This window comes from Oryx dammah, unplaced genomic scaffold (assembly GCF_014754425.2).
Source record: "Oryx dammah isolate SB20612 unplaced genomic scaffold, SCBI_Odam_1.1 HiC_scaffold_23, whole genome shotgun sequence".
In the NCBI taxonomy this organism is placed as follows: domain Eukaryota; kingdom Metazoa; phylum Chordata; class Mammalia; order Artiodactyla; family Bovidae; genus Oryx; species Oryx dammah.
This window is the reverse complement of record NW_024070207.1, coordinates 23,907,133-23,930,383: the sequence shown is the minus strand read 5'-3', so window position 1 is coordinate 23,930,383 and position 23,251 is coordinate 23,907,133.

The following is a 23,251-nucleotide window of genomic DNA, read 5'->3' as shown; positions in this document are numbered from 1 at the left end:
TGTTAGACAACCATTTTGCATTTTTGCATTTCTTTTTGTTGGAGATGGTCTTGGTCACTGCCTCCTGTACAGTGTCACAAATGTCCGTCCATAGTTCTTTAGGTGCTCTATCAGATCTAATCCCTTGGATCTATTTGTCACTTGCACTGTATAATCATAAGGGATTTGATTTAGGTCATACCTGAAAGGTCTAGGGGTTTTCCCTACTTTCTTCAATTTAAGTCTGAATTTTGCAATAATGAGTTCATAAACTGAACTACAGTCAGTTCAACTCGGTTAGGCCTTCACATTTCCTCGTGGGCCAGAAATCTCCAAATTGTGTTTAGGCACTCGTACTCAGGATGAAGGTCCAAGTTGTTTGGTGCTTTCTTTATTGTGGAAGGACAACAACAGATGTCCTCTATTTCTATGGTCTCTCAACTCTCTCTCCTAATCACAGAAATATCTTCAAGTTTTGGTGTTGGGCTGATGAGCTGTCCTCAGGACTTTTTAGCTAAGCAGCTGTTGATAAGAATGTGATGGTGTAATGGAGGCATCTAGGGAAGCTGCTGTGGGGATAAATTGTCCTTGGTCATAGGATTGAGTTCTATCTAAAAAAGAAAATTTTAGGTGGCTTCATTGTACACTGTCTCTCCTACCAGGCCCTGGAATGCTGCTGCATGCCAGTAGTAAATGTATCCCCACAAAATAGGGCTAGCTGAAATTATAAATAGCTTCTAAAGAGACTTATTATTTCTTCTATAATTTTTTTTTAATAATAAATTAGTTTAGGAAGGTAAAATTATGATAGGTATATCTTTGAGCAAATTAAAGTAGTTGTTAATGACAGTCATGTTCTTTTACACTATTGGTGACAATGTTTAGTCTAAATCAGCAGTAAGATTTTTATGTTCTTTTTGGGGGGGCAGGGAAGTGGGTGTTGTGTGGCATGCCAGATCTTAACTCCCCAATCAGGTATTAAACCTTTGCCCCCTTCAGTGGAAGTGCAGAGTCTTAACTGCTGGACTGCCAGTGAAGCCCCAATTCCTATGTTCTTATAATGTAATATTTCCTTATATTTTTACAGAAGAGACTCATATGACACAAAAATATTAGTGGAAACTTGTGTTTTTATATCATTGGAGGGTTTATTCACTTGTTCCTTCATTTCTTCTCCACAGGTACTAGGATTGTAAAATTGATTAGAACGTAGCTTATTCCCTCAAAGACCTTAGAGTTTAGAAAGGAGGACAGATATACCTGGTTGAAATACAGTGGAGTTTTAGAGATATGTGGTGGCAGCGCTTCTCAATCTCGGTACATGTCAGAATCACCAGACGAGCTTTGACAAATCCTGATGTCCAGGCAGTTCCAGAGTGACTGTCTTTCCCTGAAAAGAGAAGGAAACTCCATAGCTGAATTTTGAAAGATGAGTAGCTTACCAAGTTATAAAGAGGAGGAAGGACATGGTAGACAGGAAATACACAGATGGGGGAACTTCAAGATTGTAGACATCAGATCTTAGCATGGCTAGAAAACAGGTTGAGAAAGATGTGTTTGGAGAAGTAGGCAAAGAGCTAGATCTTAATGGGCCCTAAAGGGATATTTATACTTTATTATATATGGAGCTTCTGAAGGGTTTTAAGCAGGGGACTGCTATGATCACAGTCAGCTTTGGGGTTTTGAAAGCTCATTCTGGTGGCAATTTTAAGGAAGGAGTAGACAACCCCAGACTGGGTCAGAGAGACCTGTTAGGAGGTTACTATAAAAATCCAAATGAGAAATCCTATGGGTCTGGTCTAAGGCCATGGTCGTAGGGATAAAGTAGAAGAAATGGGGGCTTCCCTGGTTACTCAGTGGTAAAGAAATTGCCTGCAGTGCAGGAGACTCGGGTTTGATCCCTGGGTTGGGAAGATCCCCTGTAGGAGGAAATGGCAACCCAGTCCAGTATTCTTGCCTGGGAAATCCCATGAACAGAGGATCCTGGCAGGCTACAGTCCATGGGATTGTGAAGAGTTGGACACTACTTAGCTACTAAAACAAAAGAAACAGAAGAAATGGTTGTTAGAAATATATAGGAGGTAAATCAGTTTGGAGCTTGGAGGGGACACATGGGAAAAGAAAGCATGGGTTTGTGGAGTTTCTCGTTATGTGCCTGGGAGAATCCATCTCTCAGAATAATGGAAATAAAAATAAACAAATGGGACCTACTTAAACTCAAATGCGTTTGCACAGTAAAGGAAACAATAAACAAAATAAAAAGGCAGCCTACAGATTGGAAGAAAATACTTGCAAACAATGTGACCTATAAGGGATTAGTCGACAAAATCTACAAACAGCTTATGATGCTTAACAGCATCAAAACAAACAACCACTTAAAAAATGGGTGAAAAACCTAAATAGACAGTTCTCCAAAGAGGACACACAGATGGCTAATAGGCACATTAAAAGATGTTCAACATCACTAGTTATTAGAGAAATGCAAATCAAACCTACAATGAGATATCATCTCACACCAGTCAGAATGGCCATCATCAAAAACCCCACAAACAGTAAATGCTGGAGAGGGTGTGGAGAGAAGGGAACCCTCCTATGTTCTTGGTGGGAATGTAAATTGGTACAGGGACTATGGAGAACAGTATGGAGGTTCTTCAAAAACCTAAAAATAGAGCTAACATATGACCCTGCAATCCCACTCTTGGGCATATATGCAGAGGAAAACATGCCCCCAAAATATATAAGAACCCCAATGTTCATTGCAGCACTGTTTACAATAGCCAAGACATGGAAGAAACATAAATGTCCATCAACAGAGTGGATAAAGAAGACATGGTACATATATACAATGGAATATTACTCAGCTATTAAAAAAAGAAACAGTGCCATTTGTGGCAACATGGATGGACCTAGAGAGTGTCATACTAAGTGAAGTTAAGTCAGAGAAAGAGAAATATCTATGACATCCCTTATATGTGGAATCTAAAAAGAAATGATACAAATGAACGTACTTACAAAATAGAAACAGACTCACAGACTTAGAAAACTAACTTAAGGTTATCGGGGGAAGGGATAGTTAGGGACTTTGGGAAGGTCATGTACTCAGTTCAGTTCAGTTCATTTCAGTCGCTCAGTCATGTCTGACTCTTTGCAACCCCATGAATCGCAGCACGCCAGGCCTCCCTGTCCATCACCAACTCCCGGAGTTCACCCAAACTCATATGCATCGAGTCAGTGATGCCATCCAGCCATCTAATCTGTTGTCCCCTTCTCTCCCAGCCCCCAATCCCTCCCAGCATCAGGGTCTTTTCCAATGAGTCAACTCTTTGCATGAGATGGCCAAAGTATTGGAGTTTTAGCTTCAGCATCAGTCCTTCCAACAAACACCCAGGATTGGTCTCCTTTAGACTGGACTGATTGGATCTCCTTGCAGTCCAAGGGACTTGCAAGAGTCTTCTCCAACACCACAGTTCTAAACCATCAATTCTTTGGTGGTCAGCTTTCTTCACAATCCAACTCTCACATCCATACATGACCACTGGAAAAACCATGGCCTTGACTAGACGGACCTTTGTTGGCAAAGTAATGTCTCTGCTTTTTAATAGGCTATCTAGGTTGGTCATAACTTTTCTTCCAAGGAGTAAGCGTCTTTTAATTTCATGGCTGCAATCACCATCTGCCGTGGTTTTGGAGCCCCCCAAAATGGATTCTGACACTGTTTCCACTGTTTCCTCCTCTATTTGCCATGAAGTGATGGGACCAGATGCCATGATCTTAGTTTTCTGAATGTTGAGCTTTAAGCCAACTTTTTCACTCTCCTCTTTCACTTTCATCAAGAGGCTTTTTAGTTCCTCTTCCCTTTCTGCCATAAGGGTGGTGTCATCTGCATATCTGAGGTTATTGATATTTCTCCCGGCAATCTTGATTCCAGCTTGTGCTTCTTCCAGCTCAGTGTTTCTCATGATGTACTCTGCATGGTCGGAGGTTCATGACATTGTACAGGAGACAGGGATCAAGACCATCCCCATGGAAAAGAAATGTACACACTGCTATATTTACATTTGAATCAGTTCTAATGAGATGGATGAAACTGGAGCCGATTATACAGAGTGAAGTAAGCCAGAAAGAAAAACACCAATACAGTATACTGACACATATATACAGAATTTAGAAAGATGGTAATGATGACCCTTTATGCAATACAGCAAAAGAGACGCAAATGTATAGAACGGACTTTTGGACTCTGAGGGAGAGGGAGAGGGTGGGATGATTTGGGAGAATGGCTTTGAAACATGTATACTATCATGTAAGAAACGAAGTGCCAGTCTATGTTCAATACAGGATACAGGATGCTTGGGGCTGGTGCATGGGGATAATCCAGAGAGATGATATGGGGTGGGAGGTGGGAGGGGGATTCAGGACTGGGAGCTTGTATACACCCGTGGTGGATTCATGTCAATGTATGGCAAAACCAATACAATATTGTAAAGTAAAAATAAAATAAAAAAAAATGGATAGCCAACAAGGACTGACTGTATAGCACATGGAACTCTGCTCAATGTTATGTGCCAGCCTGGATGGGAGGAGGGTTTGGGAGAGAATGGATACAGGTATATATATGGCTGAGTCCCTTTGCTATTTACCTGAAACTACCACAACATGTTAATTGGTTATATCCCAACACAAAATAAAAAGTTTAAAGTTTGAGAGGAAAAAAGAAAAACATCATGGACAGGAACAGAAGTCAGAGGGGAAGTCAGTTTGGGGAGGCATGTGCTTGATTTTAGTGTTGAGTTGAATGCGAGGTGGTGAAGAATCATGAAGAAATTGCAAGGCTGCACTTGAATATACAGGACTAGACATTTGAAAAGTGATCAGAGCAAGTGATAGAAAGCTTAGATTCATACTCATCAAAATGATAGGAACTGTGGGAGTAAATGGATTCTCTGAATTTTGACAGTTGAGTGTATGGCAGCACATCTATGCAGCAGGGGCCTCAGGCATCTCAGATTGAGCCTAAAGATGTCATTCGTTGCAATTCTGAGAGATTCAAGAGGATTTGAAATTGACCTCCCAGGAATCTAATTTCTGTGAGGACTCAAGGAGGCTCCTGTCAAAGACTTTATTCCAAAACAGTGGATATGACATCAGAATCACCTAGGGAGCTTAAAAAAACATGCCTTTGCCTATGAGGCATCTCAGACCAATTAATCAGAACCTCTGAGGGTGGAGCCTGACCAGGCATCAAACTTCCTCAGGTAATTCTTTGCACAGCCAAGATGGAGAACTGTAGCTCTAGAGGATGAGAGCATAGAGCTACACAGGATTGACTCAAGGAAACTGACAAATGAAGCAGGGGAAGAGGGGTTCTGGGTACAATATGTTTCTATCAATCAAATTGCCCCTGGATTTAGCCCCCAGGGAGTTATACCCATGGCTATCCCTGGATTGCCATACTTGAGACTAGGTCTAAAGAGCTGCAAAAGAGTAAAAGCTAAAATAACAGTGTCCTCTAAAACTCAGTAGGATAGTAAGAGCACAAGGGGTTACCAGCGTTGACAGCAACACTGGCAGTATTGGTTGTGGTGATTCCTTCATTCAGCAAAATTTTATTGAAAGCTATATTATGTGCTAGGCACTAGTCTAGGTGCTAAGGATACAGTGGCAAACAGGATTGACAAGGTCCTTTCTCTCTTGGATCCTGGATTCTCATAATTTTTTGGTGGAAATGAGCTAAAAAAAAAAAACCAACCAGTGTCAGATATTGAGAAATAGACTAACAAAAGAGGGTGCAGAATATTAAATGGAGTAATATGATAGAGAATGAGTGGGCATTTGTATTGATAGGTCAGGGAAGGTTGCTCTCTGCAGAGGAGACATTTAAGGTAAAGTATGAATGACAAGGAGGAGGCAGCCACATAAAATGCAGGGGGATGAATATTCTAGGCACAGAGAACAGCAAGTATAATGACTTGAAGGATTTCGAGAAGCTTGGTATGTTTGAGGAACAGAAAGGAGGCCAGTTTTCAAAAAAATTTATTATTTTTTGACTGTGGTGTTTTCGTTGCTGTACATGGACTTTCTCTAGTTGCAGTGCTCGGGTTTCTCATTGTGGTGGCTTCTCTTGTTGCAGAGCACAGGCTCTAGGGTGCATGGGCTTCAGTAGTCGCAGCACATGGCCTCAGTAGTTACGGATTTAGAGCACAGGCTCAATAGTTGCGGGCTTAGTTGCTCCGTGGCATGTGGGATCTTTCCAGACTGGGGATTGAAACTATGTCCCTTGCATTGTAAAGTGGATTCTTAACCACTGGACCACCATGGAAGCCCGGGAGGCTGGTTTGATTGAGGAGAGAGAAGCACAAGATGGGGTTCTAGAGTAGTCAGGGATCAGATGATGTCCAGTGCAGTGAATCATGGTTAAGAGTCTGAATTTTAATCTAAATGTGATGAAGAGTCACTGAATAGTTTTCAGTCAAGAAATGATAAGACCTAATTTATATTTTAAATGATTATTCTTATTACTGTAGTGGAAAATGGATCATATTGATGTAAGAATGGAAACAGGGAGAGTACTTAGAGTGTTTGCAATAGCACAAGTATGATGGTGGCTTGGGCCAGGGTGATAACAGTGGAAGGCATATTTGAGATATGTTTTGGAGCTTGAATCTGTTGGACTTGTACATAAATAGGATGTGGGGGCGAGGGAAAGAGAGCTGTCCAGGTGATGGTGATGCTGGCAGCAACATTAGCAGAGGCATTGTTGAAGGCAGTAGCTCTGTTGGCAGTGGTACCTTCAGTGTCTCTGACAAACAGCATTGGCACCTTCAGCTCAGGCATCAGCTTACGTGCCTTTCAAAGGTATTGTTGGCATATTAGCCACTCTTGGTGGTGAAAGGAACGGAGACATCATTACTGGAGGAAAATGGCAGGCACCACATGGCAGCAAGCAGATTCATTTACAGAGCATATGTGAGATAGCCTCTGGGGACTTAATGCCAGAAATATTTGCGAAAAATTTAAGAAGAGTTATTTTTAACTTCCGCAGAGCAGATGGGAGTGAAGTCAGAGATATACTATTTTGTGATTGTGCTTGTGAGCCCATATTATCCATAAGCTGATTTGACAAAAGTAATCTGTTTTATTTTAAGGGAAGTCCCAGTCAAAGCTAAACTAAATTAAACATTATCAAATATATTTTTTGTAAACAGTTCTGCACCAACTATGCAAGCATTAGCATTTTTATATTATACTTGTGCAAGAAATCTTCAGGTACATGCTGATAAAGATTCAAACAATACAGAAGTTAAATGTTATAATTGCTAATCTTTCTCCAGCTACCACCCAGTTACATTACCCAACAAGAGGTAACCATAATGAACAGTTTAGTGATTTCTTTCAAAATACTTTCTGTGCTTATATATATATATATATGCTTTTTGATATACTTTTATATACCATATGTAAATTGTTAAAAAGCATTTAGAAAAAAGAATATATAAGCAGACAAAAACATATAGAAAAAGGCATATATATGATATTTTAATATGTTATTTATTTATATATATGTAAATACACATAAAGAGTTTTTGATAAATTAAATCATTGATCTGCATATCACTTTTTGGAAAATCTAACTATAAACCAGAGGCATTTTTCCGTGTCAGTGAGTCTTCTTTTTTCAACACATGCATATATTCCATTATATGATCCACTGTGAGTATCTTGTGATATATTTAATCTGTCTTTTATGGATGGAAATTTATTTTTATTTTTATATATTTACTTTGTATACCTATGCAAGTGTGTCTGACGACTAGATCTCTAGAAAAGGGATTGCAGGGTTGAAAAATGCATTTAATATTTTGTTAGATGTATAACCAGATTGTCCTCTAAGAAGAATGTACGTTCTCACCAGTAGTATTTGAGAGGCTCTCTTCCTTACACCCTCACCAACACTGGATATCTATCATAAATCTTTTTTATCTTTGCCAACAAAGTGGGTGAGAATTGTCATTTCATTATTGTTTAATTTGTTGTTTCTCCAATATTAGCAATATGAAATATTTTTCATCTGTTTAATATTTTCAGCTTTTTCTATGAGTTGTCTGTTGACAACAGACAATTCTTTACTGTTTGCTGATGCGTTATTTGTTTTTTTCTCACTGATTTGTAGGGACCCTTCATATATATTAAGTATTAATCCTTTTCTTACATAATAGAAAAACATCCTTCCTACTCTGTTACTTGTCTTTTAACTTTATGTTTCTTTTGTTGCACAGAAATTTAAAATTGTTTTGTAATCAAACCTGTAAATCTTTTGAATTTGGGGTTTGGAGTCTTGCTAAGGAAAGCCCTCTCAATTGAAGATTATGTAAAAATATTCTACTGTATTTTATTTTACTACATAACTTTTCTTTTGTGTTTTATTTCTTTTTTTCTATTTCATTATTACTTAAATATTTTAAACTATTAAATACATATTATATATATGATGATAATTTTATATATTACATTTTTAAAAAGCACAGGCATAACAATAAAATTAGCCTCTTGAGAAACCTATATGCAGGTCAGGAAGCAACAGTTAGAACTGGACATGGAACAACAGACTGGTTCCAAATAGGAAAAGGAGTACGTCAAGGCTGTATATTGTCACCCTGCTTATTTAACTTATATGCAGAGTACATCATGAGAAACGCTGGGCTGGAAGAAGCACAAGCTGGAATCAAGATTGCCAGGAGAAATATCAATAACCTCAGATATGCAGATGATACCACCCTTATGGCAGGAAGTGAAGAGGAGCTAAAAAGCCTCTTGATGAAAGTGAAAGAGGATGTCAATGTATGGCAAAACCAATACAGAATTGTAAAGTAAAAAAAAAAAAAAAGTTGGCCTAAAGCTCAACATTCAGAAAACGAAGATCATGGCACCTGGTCCCATCACTTCATGGGAAATAGATGAGGAAACAGTGGAAACAGTGTCAGACTTTATTTTTGTGGCTCCAAAATCACTGCAGATGGTGATTGCAGCCATGAAATTAAAAGACGCTTACTCCTTGGAAGGAAAGTTATGACCAACCTAGATAGCATATTGAAAAGCAGAGACATTACTTTGCCAACAAAGGTCCGTCTAGTCAAGGCCATGGTTTTTCCAGTGGTCATGTATGGATGTGAGAGTGGAACTGTGAAGAAAGCTGAGAGCTGAAGAATTGATGGTTTTGAACTATGGTGCTGGAGAAGACTCTTGAGAGTCCCTTGGACTGCAAGGAGATCCAACCAGTCCATTTTAAAGTAGATCAGTCCTGAGTGTTCATTGGAAGGACTGATGCTAAAGCTGAAACTCCAATACTTTGGCCACCTCATGTGAAGAGTTGACTCATTGGAAAAGACCCTGATGCTGGGAGGGATTGGGGGCAGGGGGAGAAGGGGACGACAGAGGATGAGATGGCTGGATGGCATCATCAACTTGAAGGACATGAGTTTGAGTAAACTCCGGGAGTTGGTAATGGACAGAGAGGCCTGGTGTGCTGTGATTCATGGGGTCACAAAGAGTCAGACACGACTGAGCAACTGAACTGAACTGAATTGAGATATATGTCATTTGACTTAAGAATAGAACATCATCAATACCTTAGCAGGTCCCCGTGTGGATCCTCCTCACTTGTGTCCCCTTCCCTCAACACCAGAGATAATAACTATCTTGCTTTTTGTTTTAAACATTTGTTTTTTCTATGTATATTAAACACATATGTGTAATGAATTTTGTTTAATTTTGAAAAATTGAGTAGTAAGCACTAATCTTACTGTATTAAGAATGGGCAATGTTGTCATTATTAAATAAAGTCTTTCATAGGAACTCTCTGGGGCATAGCCTGTCTTCAGCTTTCCTGAAAGTTTATAGGAATCCTTTCTAAGAGAATTCTTGGGCAAAATCTTATGTGAGTTTTGTTGTGTTACACAATGGTGTGCTGGAACTAGCTTGTACTGGCTGATGATTACATTTTCAGGAAATTGATCTTATGTTGGCAGCTTGAAATTGGCCCTAAAGAAAATACTTATATCATGAAAATTGGCAGACTTTAAACTCAAGGCTTTTTCTTTTGATTAAAAAAGATTTTGGAGAGCCAGCAAACCACTTGTCCTAAGAAACATAGGACTCACATCAGAACGGGTATTTGGCAATGATAGAATAGTATGGATCAGGTTTTGAACATTCTGCAGAAAGATGGCGAGAGGGAATGGGCTGCCCTATATTTTTAAAACTCACCATGGCTAATCTTCAGTTCTCAGGGTCAAAGCATTTAGACAATACTGCAAAGCTACAGTATTGAAAACAGTGTATTATTGGCACAAAAACAGACATAGATCAATGAAACAGAATAGAGAGCCCAGAAATAAACCCACACACCTACTGTCAATTAATCTTTAACAAATGAGGCAAGAATATACAATGGGGAAAACACAGTCTCTTTAGCAAATGGTGTTGGGAAAGTTGGAGAGCCACATGTAAACTAATGAAGTTAGAACACTCCCTCACACCGTAAACAAAAATGAACTCAAAATGGCTTAAAGAATTCAATATAAGACATGACACCATAAAATTCCTAGAAGAATAGGCGAAACATTCTCTGGCATAAGTCATAGCAATATTTTCTTAGTATCCCAAGTCAATAGAAATAAAAGCAAAAATAAAAAATGGGAGCTAGTCAAACTTATAAGCTTTAACACAATAAAAGAAACCATCAACCAAAGGAAATGACAACCCATGGACTGGGAGAAAACACTTGCAAACAATGCAACCAACAAGGGGTTAATTTCCAAAATATACAAACAGCTCGTAGAACTCAATAACAGAAAAACAGAACTACAATACTAGAAATCAAAGCTATAATGAGGCATCACCTTGCACTGGTCAAAATGGCCATCATTAAAAAGTCTACAAATAATAAATGCTGAAGAGGGTGTGGAGAAAAGGGTGGGAATGTACACTGTTGGTTGGCACGTAAATAGGTACAGCCACTGTGGAGAATAGTATCAGTTCAGTTCAGTCGCTCAGTTGTGTCCGACACTTTGCAACCCTGTGGACTGCAGCACACCATGCTTCCCTGTCCATCACCAACTCCCAGAGCTTATTCAAACTCATGTCCATTGAGTTGGTGAAGACATCCAACCATCTCATCCTCTGTCGTTGCCTTCTCCTCCCACCTTCAATCTTTCCCAGCATCAGGGTCTTTTCAGATGGGTCAGTTCTTCGCATCAGGTGGCCAAAGTATTGGAGTTTCAGCTTCAGCATCAGTCCTTCCAAAGAATATTCAGGCCTGATTTCCTTTAGGATGGACTGTTTGGATCTCCTTGCTGTCCAAGGGACTCTCAAGAGTCTTCTCTAACACCACAGTAAAAAAGTATCAATTCTTTGGTGCTCAACTTTCTTTATGGTCCAACTCTCACATCCATACATGACTGCTGGAAAAACCATAGCTTCAACTAGATGGACCTTTGTCAGCAAAGTAATGTCTCTGCTTTTCAACATGCTGTCTAGGTTGGTCATAACTTTTCTTCCAAGGAGTATCTTTTAATTTCATGGCTGCAGTCACCATCTGCAGTGATTTTGGAGCCCAGAAAAATAAAGTCTGTCACTGTTTCCATTGTTTCCCCATCTATTTCCCGTGAAATGATGGGACCAGATGCCATGATCTTTGTTTTCTGAATGTTGAGTTTTAAGCCAACTTTTTCACTCTCCTCTTTCACTTTCATCAAAAAGCTCTTTAGTTCTTCTTCGCTTTCTGCTGTAAGAGTGGTGTCATCTGCATATCTGAGGTTATTGATATTTCTCCCGGCAATCTTGATTTCAGCTTCTGCTTCATCCAGCCTGGCATTTTGCATGATGTACTCTGCATATAAGTTAAATAAGCAGGGTGACAATATACAGCCTTGATGTACTCTTTTCCTGATTTGGAACTAGTCTGCTTTTCCATGTCCAGTTCTAACTGTTGCTTCTTGACCTGCATACAGATTTTTCAGGAGGCAGATCAGGTGGTCTGGTATTCCCATCCTTTGAAGAATTTTCCACAGTTTATTGTGATCCACACAGTCAAAGGCTTTGAAATAATCAATAAAGCAGTAGATGTTTTTCTGGAACTCTTGCTTTTTAGATGATCCAAGAGATGTTGGCAGTTTGATCTCTGGTTCCTCTGCCTTTTCTAAATCAAGCTTGAACATCTGTAAGTTCACGGTTCAGATACTGTTGAAGCCTGGCTTGGAGAATTGTGAGCATTACTTCCCTAGTGTGTGAGATAAGTGCAGTTGTGCAATAGTTTGAACATTCTTTGGCATTGCCTTTCTTTGGGATTGGGATGAAAACTGACCTTTTCCAGTCATGTAGCCACTGCTGAGTTTTCCAAATTTACTGGCATATTGAGTGCAGCACTTTCACAGCATCATGTTTTAATATTTGAAATAGCTCAACTGGAATTCCATCACCTCCACTAACTTTGTTTTTAGTGATGCTTCCTAAGGCCCACTTGACTTCACATTCCAGAATGTCTGGCTCTAGGTGAGTGATCACACCATCGTGGTTATCTAAGTCATGAAGATCTTTTTTGTATAGTTCTTCCATGTATTCTTGTCACCTCTTCTTAATCTCTTCTGCTTCTGTTAGGTCCTTACTGTTTCTGTCCTTTATTGTGCCCATCTTTGCTAAAATGTTCCCTTGGTATCTCTAATTTTCTTGAAGAGAAAATTCTTCAAGAGAGAAATTTTCTCAAAAGAGAAAATTCTTTTCTTTCCCATTCTATTGTTTCCCTCTATTTATTTGCACTGATCACTGAGGAAGGCTTTCTTATCTTTCCTTGCTATTCTTTGGGACTCTCCATTCAGATGGGTCTATCTTTCTTCTTCTCCTTTGTACCTTTTGCTTCTCTTCTTTTCACAGCTATTTGTAAGGCCTCCTCAGACGGCCATTTGCCCTTTTGCATTTGTTTTCCTTGGGGATGATTCTGATCACTGCCTCTAGTACAGTGTCACAAACCTCTGTCCATAGTTCTTCAGGTGCTCTGTCTATCAGATCTAATCCCTTAAATCTATTTGTCACTTGCACTGTATAATCATAATGGATTTGATTTATGTCATACCTGAATGGTCTAGTGGTTTTCCTTACTTACTTCAGTTTAAGTCTGAATTTGGCAATAAGGAGTTCATAATCTGAGCCACAAGCAGCTCCTGGTCTTGTTTTTGCTGACTGTATAGAGCTTCTCCCTCTTTGGCTGCAAAGAATATAATAAATTTGATTTCGATATTGACCATCTGGTGATGTCCATCTGTAGGGAGTCTTCTCTTGTGTTGTTGGAAGAGGGTGTTTGCTATGACCAGTGTGTTCCCTTGGCAAAACTCTATTAGCCTTTGCCCTGCTTCATTCTGTATTCCAAGGCCAAATTTGCCTGTTACTCCAGGTGTTTCTTAACTTCCTACTTTTGTATTCCAGTCCCCTATCATGAAAAGGACATCTTTTTTGTGTGTTGGTTCTAGAAGGTCTTGTAGGTCTTCATAGAACTGTTGAACTTCAGCTTCTTCAGCATTTCTGATGGGGACATAGACTTGGATTACTGTGATATTGAATGGTTTGCCTTGGAAACAAACAGAGATCATTCTGTTGTTTTTGAGATTGCATCCAAGTACTTCATTTCGGACTCTTTTGTTGACTGTAATGGCTACTCCGTTTCTACTAAAGGATTCTTGCCCACAGTAGTAGATATGATGGCTATCTGAGTTAAATCCACCCATTCCAGTTCATTTTAGCTTGCTGATTCCTAAAATGTCGATGTTCACTCTTGCCATCTCCTGTTTGACCACTTCCCATTTGCCTTCATTCATGGACCTGACATTCCAGGTTCCTATGCAATATTGCTCTTTACAGCATTGGACCTTGCTTCTATCACCAGTCACATCCACAGGTGGGTGTTGTGTTTGCTTTGGCTCCGTCTCTTCATTTTTTCTGGAGTTATTTCTCCACTGATGTAAGTAGCATATTGGGCACCTACCGACCTGGGGAGTCATCTTTCAGTATCCTATCTTTTTGTCTTTTCATACTGTTCATGGGATTCTCAAGGCAAGAATACTGAAGTGGTTTGCCATTCCCTTTTCCAGTGGACCATGTTTTGTCAGAACTCTCCACCATGACCCATCTGTCTTGGGTGGCCCTATACGGCATGGCTCATAGTTTCATTGAGTGAGACAAAGCTGTGGTCCATGTGGTCAGGTTGGTTAGTTTTCTGTGATTGTTTTCATTCTGTCTGCCCTCTGTTGGAGAAGGATAGAGGCTTATGGAAGCTTCCTGATGGGAGACACTGACTGAGGGGGAAACTGGGTCTTGTTCTGATGGTGGGGCCATGCTCAGGAAATCTTTAATCCAATTTTCTGTTGATGGGTGGGGTTGTGTTCCCTTCCTGTATTTGACCTGAGGCCAAACTATGGTGGAGGTAATGAAGATAATGGTGACCCCCTTCAATACGTCCCATGCATGCTCTGTTGCACTCAGTGTCCCCAACCCTGAAGCAGGCCACCGCTGACCCACGCTGCCACCAGGAACTCCTTGACACTCATGGGCAAGTTTGGGTCAGTCTCTTGTGGGGTCACTGCTCCTTTCTCCTGGGTCCTGGTGCACACAAGGTTCTGTTTCTGCCCTCCAAGAGTCTGTTTCCCCAGTCCTATGCAAGTTCTGGTGGCTCTGTGGTGGATTAATGGTGACCCCCTCCAAGAGGGCTTATGCCATACCCAGGTCTACTGCACCCAGAGCCCCTTTCCCTGCAGCAGTCCTCTGCTGACCTGTACCTCCACAGGAGATGCTCAACACAGTTCTGTCTCAGTCTCCGTGGGGTCTCTGGGTCCTGTGCACACAAGGTTTGTTTGAGCCCTCTGAGCATCTCTGGCAGGTATCAGGGCTTCCCTGATAGCACAGTTGGTAAAGAATCTGCCTGCAATGCAGGAGACCCCGGTTTGATTTCTGGGTCAAGAAGATCCACTGGAGAAGGGATAGGCTACCCACTCCAGTATTCTTGGGCTTCCCTTGTGGCTCAGCTGGTAAAGAATCCACCTGCAGTGTGGGAGACCTGGGTTCGATCCCTGGGTTGGGAAGATCCCCTGGAGAAGGGAAAGGCTACCCACTCCAGTATTCTGGCCTGGAGAATTCCATGGACTGTATAGCCCATTGGGTCTCAAAGAGTCAGAGAATAGTATGGAAGTTCCTTAAAAAACTGAAAAGTAGGACTATCATACGATGATCCAGCAATACTATTCCTGGGCATATATCCAGAGAAAATTAACTCAAAAAGATGCACCCCAGTGTTCATAGCAGCACTATTTATAATAGCCAAAACATGGAAATAATGGATGTGTCTATCAATAGATGAATGGATAAAGATGTAGTATATCTATATATATAATGAAGTATTAGTCATAAAAAGAATGAAATAGTGCCATTTGCAGCAACATGGATGGACCTTAGAGATTATCATATGAAGTGAACTAAGTCAGATAAAGACAAATGTTATATGATATAACTTATATGTGGAATCTTAAGAAATAGTACAAAAGAACTTATTTATAAAACAGACTTTGAAAACAAACTTATGGTTCCCAAAGGGAAATGGGGGGTAAGGATAAATTGGGAGTATGAAATTAATAGAAGCACACTACCATATATAAAATAGATAATCAACAAGGACTGACTGTATAGCACAGGGAACTACATTCAATTTATCTTGTAATAAACTATAATGGAAAGAATAAAAATGAATATATTTGCATATATATGTATAATGGAATCACTTTGCTGTACACCTGAGACTAACACTATTATAAATCACTATTATAAACGCTCTTATAAAGCAACTATACTTCAAAAAAATCATAACATTTCTGTGTGTGCACGCATGTGTGTTTGTGTATATATGTGTGTTGGGCATGGGGAGATGAGAATCTCAAGCATTATTTGAGATCTTACCTGTTTGAAATGTCTTTACCCTGTCACTTGATTTTTGGCTGAATATAGAATTTTAGTTTGGAAATAATATTCCTTCAGAATTTTGAAGGCATTGTTCTATTGTCTTTCAATTGCCATGTTACATTGAGAGGTGATTCAGTGATAGTGATTACAGATTTAGGTTATGGCAGTGAAGTGGGCAGCTGAGGCAACCTGGAGAAAAGCACCATTGGATGTGATGGAGATCAAGGAACTGATTGACTAGAGGGGGTTCAGTGATCATCCATGTGAATATCAAAGTCACCAAGAACAACAGCAGTAGATTTGGAGAGCAAGATTAAGACTGATGGCATTGAATCAAGACTGGTGATTCATTTCTTATATGATATTATACATGTTATGGGGAGGGAGGTGGGAGGGGGGTTTAGGATTGGGAACACATGTACACCCGTGGCGGGTTCATGTTGATGTATGGCAAAACAAATATAATATTGTAAAGTAATTAGCCTCCAGTTAAAATAAATAAATTTAAATTAAAAAAAAAAGACTGATGGCAAAGTCATCAGTCTTGGGGCTAGATGACAGCAGCAAGGTGTGGAGCTGGTGATTTTTAAGGAGGAATGGATTAAAAATGGCGGTGAGAGCAGGGGCAACATGGAGGGCACTTTATCTCCAAGTCTAGTGGTGTGATTTGTGTAAAACAGGTGCAACCTCCACTTGAGAGGGCTGTAGGGAAAGCAGTGTGCTCAGGGGAGTGTGAGGTTTTAGTGAAAACAGGAGGGTAAAGGGAACATTTAAGGAAAAGACTGAGAATATGACAGAGCTTAAGACTGAGGCAAATGGAGTTCCAGAGGACACAGTAGAAGAATTAGGGAGGTTGTAAAAGATAGTGAAAGATTTAGTTATTTTAGAAGAGGAAGAGAGCTGTATGAGAAATAACATATAAATTATAATAGAGGAGAGGTTTGGATTGGTGTGACTGAAGGAAATGGGGTATGTCAGGCACACTATACAATTACTGGATGTTGGGGTATGTACATGTAAAATTCTAATATAAACTTAAATATATAATTGACATTTTATGGATTTTAATGTAGAGCTTTAATAGTCAATAACAATTTGCCTTCTGAAAAGCTTGAAGCAATTTATAATCACTGTCACCAGTAGGATTTAAGAGAGTCCACTTCTCCATACTTTCATCAGTGGCATTGCATGCATGCTAAGTCGCTTCCGTCGTGTCCGACGCTGTGCGACCCTGTGGACAGCAGCCCACCAGGCTCCTCTGTCCACGGGATTCTCTGGAGTGGGTTGCCATTTCCTTCTCCATAAGTGGCACTGGATATGCATTAACAACTGTTTGATTGTTTTCATTTTTGCCAACCTGAGTGAAAAGAAAAGATCTCATTGTTTTTATATGCATAAATTGATTACTAGTGAGGCTGAATGTTTTGAAAATTTGTACTTCTTATCTTTGAATTGCCTGTTTATACCTATTTTTCAAAATTTTCTTCTCCTATTGATTTTTGGGAATTCTTTATCCTTTATGTATATTAATCCTTTAATTTGTTAGTGTATTTTATCCAAATAGTACTTATTGGTGTTTTATTAAAACACTTGATTTTTATTTATGCTGTCATTTGTTGTGCAATTTTAAATTTATCTGTAGTCAGATCTATCATTTTTTCACTTTATAATTTCTGTGTTTTGTGAGTTGCTTAGAGAGCTTTTCTTATTTCAGTATTGTCATGAGTCTTATTTTTTCTTCTATATTTTCTTTTAGATCTTCAATCCATTTGGAATTTACTTTTTAATTTTTAAAAGGTTATTTATTTTTAATTGGAGGATAATTGCTTTACAATGTTGTGTTGGTTTCTGCCATACAACAACATGAATCAGCCATAGGTATACATATGTCTTCTCTTGAATCTCCCTTCCACCTCCCATCCTATCCCACCCCTGAAATTTATTTTTGTATGTGGTATAAGGTAGAGATTCTAATCCCTCCCCAAAGAATAGAAAACTGTACTAACCTTATTTACTGAATAATCATTTTCTTCCCCTCTGACTTGAGATTTCACTGTTATCACATACTAAATCCCCAGATGTGCATAAATATGCTTTGAAACTACATTCATCACTGTTCCTTTATATAAATTTTGCTTTCTTGTGAAGCAAGTCCATTCTCATTATTCCTCTTTTTCAAAAATTTCTGGGATATGTTCTTCCAGAGGAATTTTGGGATTAACTTTTAACATTTCCAGAAATTTCTTTAGGTTTTTGATTAAAATTGCATTAGATTTATATATTAATTATAGGAAGAATTAGGTTTTTGATTAAAATTGCATTAGATTTATATATTTTAGGAAGAATTATTTTATTTAGACTACTTATTCTAAATAATACAAGTTCCTCCAGGAACTTGGTATACTTTTCCATTTTTAAAAATTTTCTTTTATGTGCATCAGTGAGGTTTTATGATTTTCTTCATATAGATTTTACACATTTTTTCTATTGTTATGAATAGTTTTGCTATTATTATGAATAGGTTTTTTAAATTGTATTTTTGATTAGTTATTTTCATTATATTGAAAGCAGTTGTTTTTATGTATTCATCTTTTATCCTGGTGTCTATAATTTTATTGACTTTTATTCTTTCCCAGTTAGACCATCATATCATCAGCAAATAATTTCAATATTTAGCACTCACTTCTTTTTCTTCTTCTTTTTCATTTTTTACTAAGACTAGTGTGGGGAAAGTGGATATCTTTTTCTTTTCACTTAATCCTGATAGCTTCAATGATAGATGAATGGTAAGTTAGCATCTCTTGCAATTTAAATTCAGATTTGGGTTTGAAATGTTGGGTAGATGTTTCCTGGAACCTTAAACTCAGCATATCTAAAATTAAATAAAGTCCTAATTACCCACACTTGCCCAAACCTGTGCCTCATATTCATTTCTTTTTTTCTGTTATCCAGGTTTAAATTACTCAGTTATTCTAGTCATTCAGGTTCAAAATCTTAATCATCCTTGATTTTCTCCTTATGTCTTTCCTCTCTCCCACTCTTTTGTTCAGAAAATTCTCTCAATTTGGTCTCTATCCATTGTTGTAACACACATCTCCTCTTTATTCTTACTGTTACCTCCTTCCATCTAATTTACAAACTATTATTTAGGACCTTCAGTTTTTAAGTACAGTATCAGTTCAGTCACTCAGTCGTATCTGACTCTTTGCAACCCTATGAATTGCAGCACACCAGGCCTCCCTGTCCATCACCAACACCTGGAGTCCACCCAAACTCATGTCCATCGAGTCAGTGATGCCATCCAGCCATCTCATCCTCTGTCGTCCCCTTCTCCTCCTGCCCCCAATCCCTGCCAGCATCAGAGTATTTTCCAATGAGTCAACTCTTCGCATGAGGTGGCCAAAGTACTGGAATTTCAGCTTTAGCATCATTCCTTCCAAAGAACACCCAGGACTGATCTCCTTCAGAATGGACTGGTTGGATCTCCTTGCAGTCCAAGGGACTCTCAAGAGTCTTCTCCAACACCACAGTTCAAAAGCACAGTATATAGAGGTGCACATGTAAATAACACAAAGTTCCTGCTCTTGAGTTCACAAGAAATGGATGATGGTTCTTAAACTTAACTAAAATACAATGCAGTAGATGCTATAAGAACTTTTCATTGCTTTGTTTTTTAGTTGCTAAGTCATGTCCAACTCTTGCAACCCCATGGACTTTAGCTTGCCAGGCTCCTTTGTCCATGGGATTCTCCAGGCAAGAATACTGGAGTGGGTTGCCATTCCTTTCTCCAGGGGATCTTCCCGACCCAGGAATTGAACCAGGGTCTCCTGCATTGCATGCAGATTTTTTACCAACAGAACTATGAGGGAAGTCTGGGCTTCCCTTGTGGCTCAGTTGGTTAAGAATCCGCTAGCAATGTGGGAGACTTGGGTTTGATCCCTGTGTTGGGAAGATCCCCTGGAGAAGGAAAAGGCTACCCACTCCAGTATTCTGGCCTAGAGAATTCCATGGATTGTATAGTCCATGCGGTCATAAAGAGTCAGACATGACTGAGCGACTATAAGAACTACACATATACTAACTACAGTAGCCCAGAGGAGGAAATTATTTCTGCTTTATGCGGAATCAGAAAGGGTTGACATTTGAGCTGAATCCTGAAGAACAAGTATAAATTTTTTTCAAGTGCAAAAGGAGAGGGAGAAGAGGCATTTCTGGTAGAGGAAATAGTATGAATATATGTTATATATTATTCAACAAGCATGTATTGAGTGTTGACTATGTGTCAAGCATTGTACTGGGTGTGCGGCTTTAAGAATCTCTTACTCTTATAGGAGATACACAGATAATCACAACAAGAAATTATGGGGAATATAGGTTATTCGTTTTTAGAGCTGTCAGTTCACTCAATGAAGATTTCCTTTTGGCCAAATAATTTGCATATAGAAGCAATATATACACAATACTAAACAGCCAAATTTGACAAATTTCTCAAAATGTACTTATGATTGGGTTTGGACCAGATTGTTTTCTTCCTCAAGGCATTACTTCATTTCTGGGTTGGGGCAGGGGGATTGGTTTAGCAATGAAATGACAGGACTGAGTTCATTTATTTGTTTATTTAACCAGCAAGAATTTATTGAGGGCCTGTTGTGTACCACATATTGTTAGACCTTGGGGATACACAGAGAGATAAGAGAGAGCCCTTCCCTAAGAGAGTGCTGCCATCAAATGGGTTCAGTGGCACACTAAAATATAATTAAAACACAGTGAATGAAAAATTGTAATAAATTTCATATTCTGTATTATAGGAGGATGTATGAAAGATGTTTAACCCAGTCTTTGGGGAGAAGCTACCAGGGAGCCAGGGAAGATTTCCTGGAGGTGATGACACTTGAACTCAGGTTGGTTTTAATAACTTAGGAGCACATTGGTGTAGGGTAGGCGAGGCTAACGGCAAAGGACAATAGGGATTTCAGTTGCTGGCATGTTGTAGCTGTAGCCAGGGACTGGGTAAAAGCCTGCCTTCTTCTTGAGAAGGTTTTTTGGTAGGGTTACTAGGGTGGAGGTGGAAAACTGGGGGAACTCCAGTGATCGGTTGATGCCCTTAATAATAGTTCAGGGGGGGTTTCTACTCCAAGATAACTGATACTTTGTCCAGCATCCTGAAGATGTCTCAGCCAAAGAGAACTTATCCTTTGCACTTCTAAGTTTTTTAAAATAAATATCTCTAGGTTGGCTGAAGAATGTTACTGTGACAGCTAAGATGCAGGGAGTTCTACAGACTAGTGATACCCTGTGCTGCTGCTGCTAAGTCGCTTCAGTCATGTCCGACTCTGTGCGACCCCATAGACAGTAGCCCACCAGGCTCCCCCGTCCCTGAGATTCTGAGGCAAGAACACTGGAGTGGGTTGCCATTTCCTTCTCCAATGCATAAAAGTGAAAAGTGAAAGTGAAGTCGCTCAGTCGTGTCCGACTCTTAGCGACCCCATGGACTGCAGCCTACCAGGCTCCTCCGTCCATGGGATTTTCCAGGCAAGAGTACTGGAATGGGTTGCCATTGCTGGGCCCCTGTGCTACTGAGACTCAAAGGACAGCCAGTGGCCAGGGGCCCAGCCTCAATTACCATGAGGACATCTTGGGAAGGAGAACGGAGTGAAACTTTGAAAGTCTAGGCATTTACTCAAAGGAGATTATTTGAAATAGAAAAATATCATTTTTTAAACTTAATGAGTTACAGATGTCTTTAATTGACAAATTTATCTCTGTATGCTTCCTGTATCATTCAGAAGAATAAGGGTATTAAAGAAACTTTAGATATAAAAAAATAAAGTGGCTACACATATTTGCTCAATATGAACTGTAAAGTATAAATTTCTTGTTCATATCGTTTAATCTAGCCATTATACATCTAGTAGTTTATTCTAAAGAAATGATTTTAATGGGTCCAAACATACACGCTCATATACACACATATATGCAACTAAATGTTCATCATAGTATTGCCTTAAAAATTGAAAAAATGTTTTATCATCTGAGAAATGGTTACAGTATAATAAATCTACACAATGAGTATTAATAAGCCTTAGTTTAATAACTTCAGTCATTACAAAGAATAAGAGAAGTCAATGTGTATCGGGATGGGAAAGACATTTGAATCATATTGTTAGGAGATAAAGTCAGGATGAAAAATATTATATATAGGATAATCTCATTTATATAAAAGTGTATAGTGATCAGGGGCTTCCCTGGTGGCTCAGTGGTACAGAATCTGCCTGCCGATTCAGGAGACACAAGAAATGTGGGCTCAGTCCCTGGGCTGGGAAGATCCTCTGGAGAAGGGCATGACAACCCACTCCAGTATTCTTGCCAGGAGAACTCCATGGACAGTAGAGCCTGGCAGGCTACAGTCCATGGGGTCGCAAAAGAGTCAGACATGACTTAGCATCTAAACCACCACCACCACATATAGTGATCTATATTCTCATAGAAATATACCTGTATTCTATAGGAAAATTAAAAAGATTTTATCACTAAACATAGAGTGTGGTCCCTTATTTGTTTAAAGTATATATAATATAAAACTTGTATGTGTGTATTTACACCTACACACAGAAGAAGATTTCCAAGTATTTACAGCAAATTGTTAGCAGTGATTATCTATGGATGATGAGATTAAGTAAAAATTTCATTCTTATTTATACATTTCTCTATTTCCTGATGCTTTCCCCCAGTGAGCTAATATTATTTTTATAATTAGAAAAATTAACATGTTTATTTCCTTTTGAAAACAAAAATGTGTATATTTAGTGACATAAACATGTTTTTAATGTATTAATATAGTGCATGCATGCATGCTTAGTCACTCAGTCATGTCCCACTCTTTGTGACTCCATGGACTGTAGCCCACCAGGCTCCTCTGTTCATGGGATTCTCTAGGCAAGAATACTGGAGTGGGTTGCCATGCCCTTCTCCAGGGGATCTTCCCAACCCAAGGATCAAACCCAGGTCTTCTGCATTGCAAGCGGTGGATACTTTACCACCTGAACCACCAGGGAATAAAAGAACAGGTTACTAAAAAGTTGTGATTTAACATTTGTTCTTATAGAAATGTTATAAAAATGAGTACATGTACACATAAGTAGAACATATACCAAAGTATGTAGAATGGTTATCTCTGGATCTTGGGATTAGCAATGATTTTTATATATTTTTATTTTTGATTAATCTATTTTCTTTTTTTAATTTAAATTTATTTATTTTAATTGGAGGCTAATTA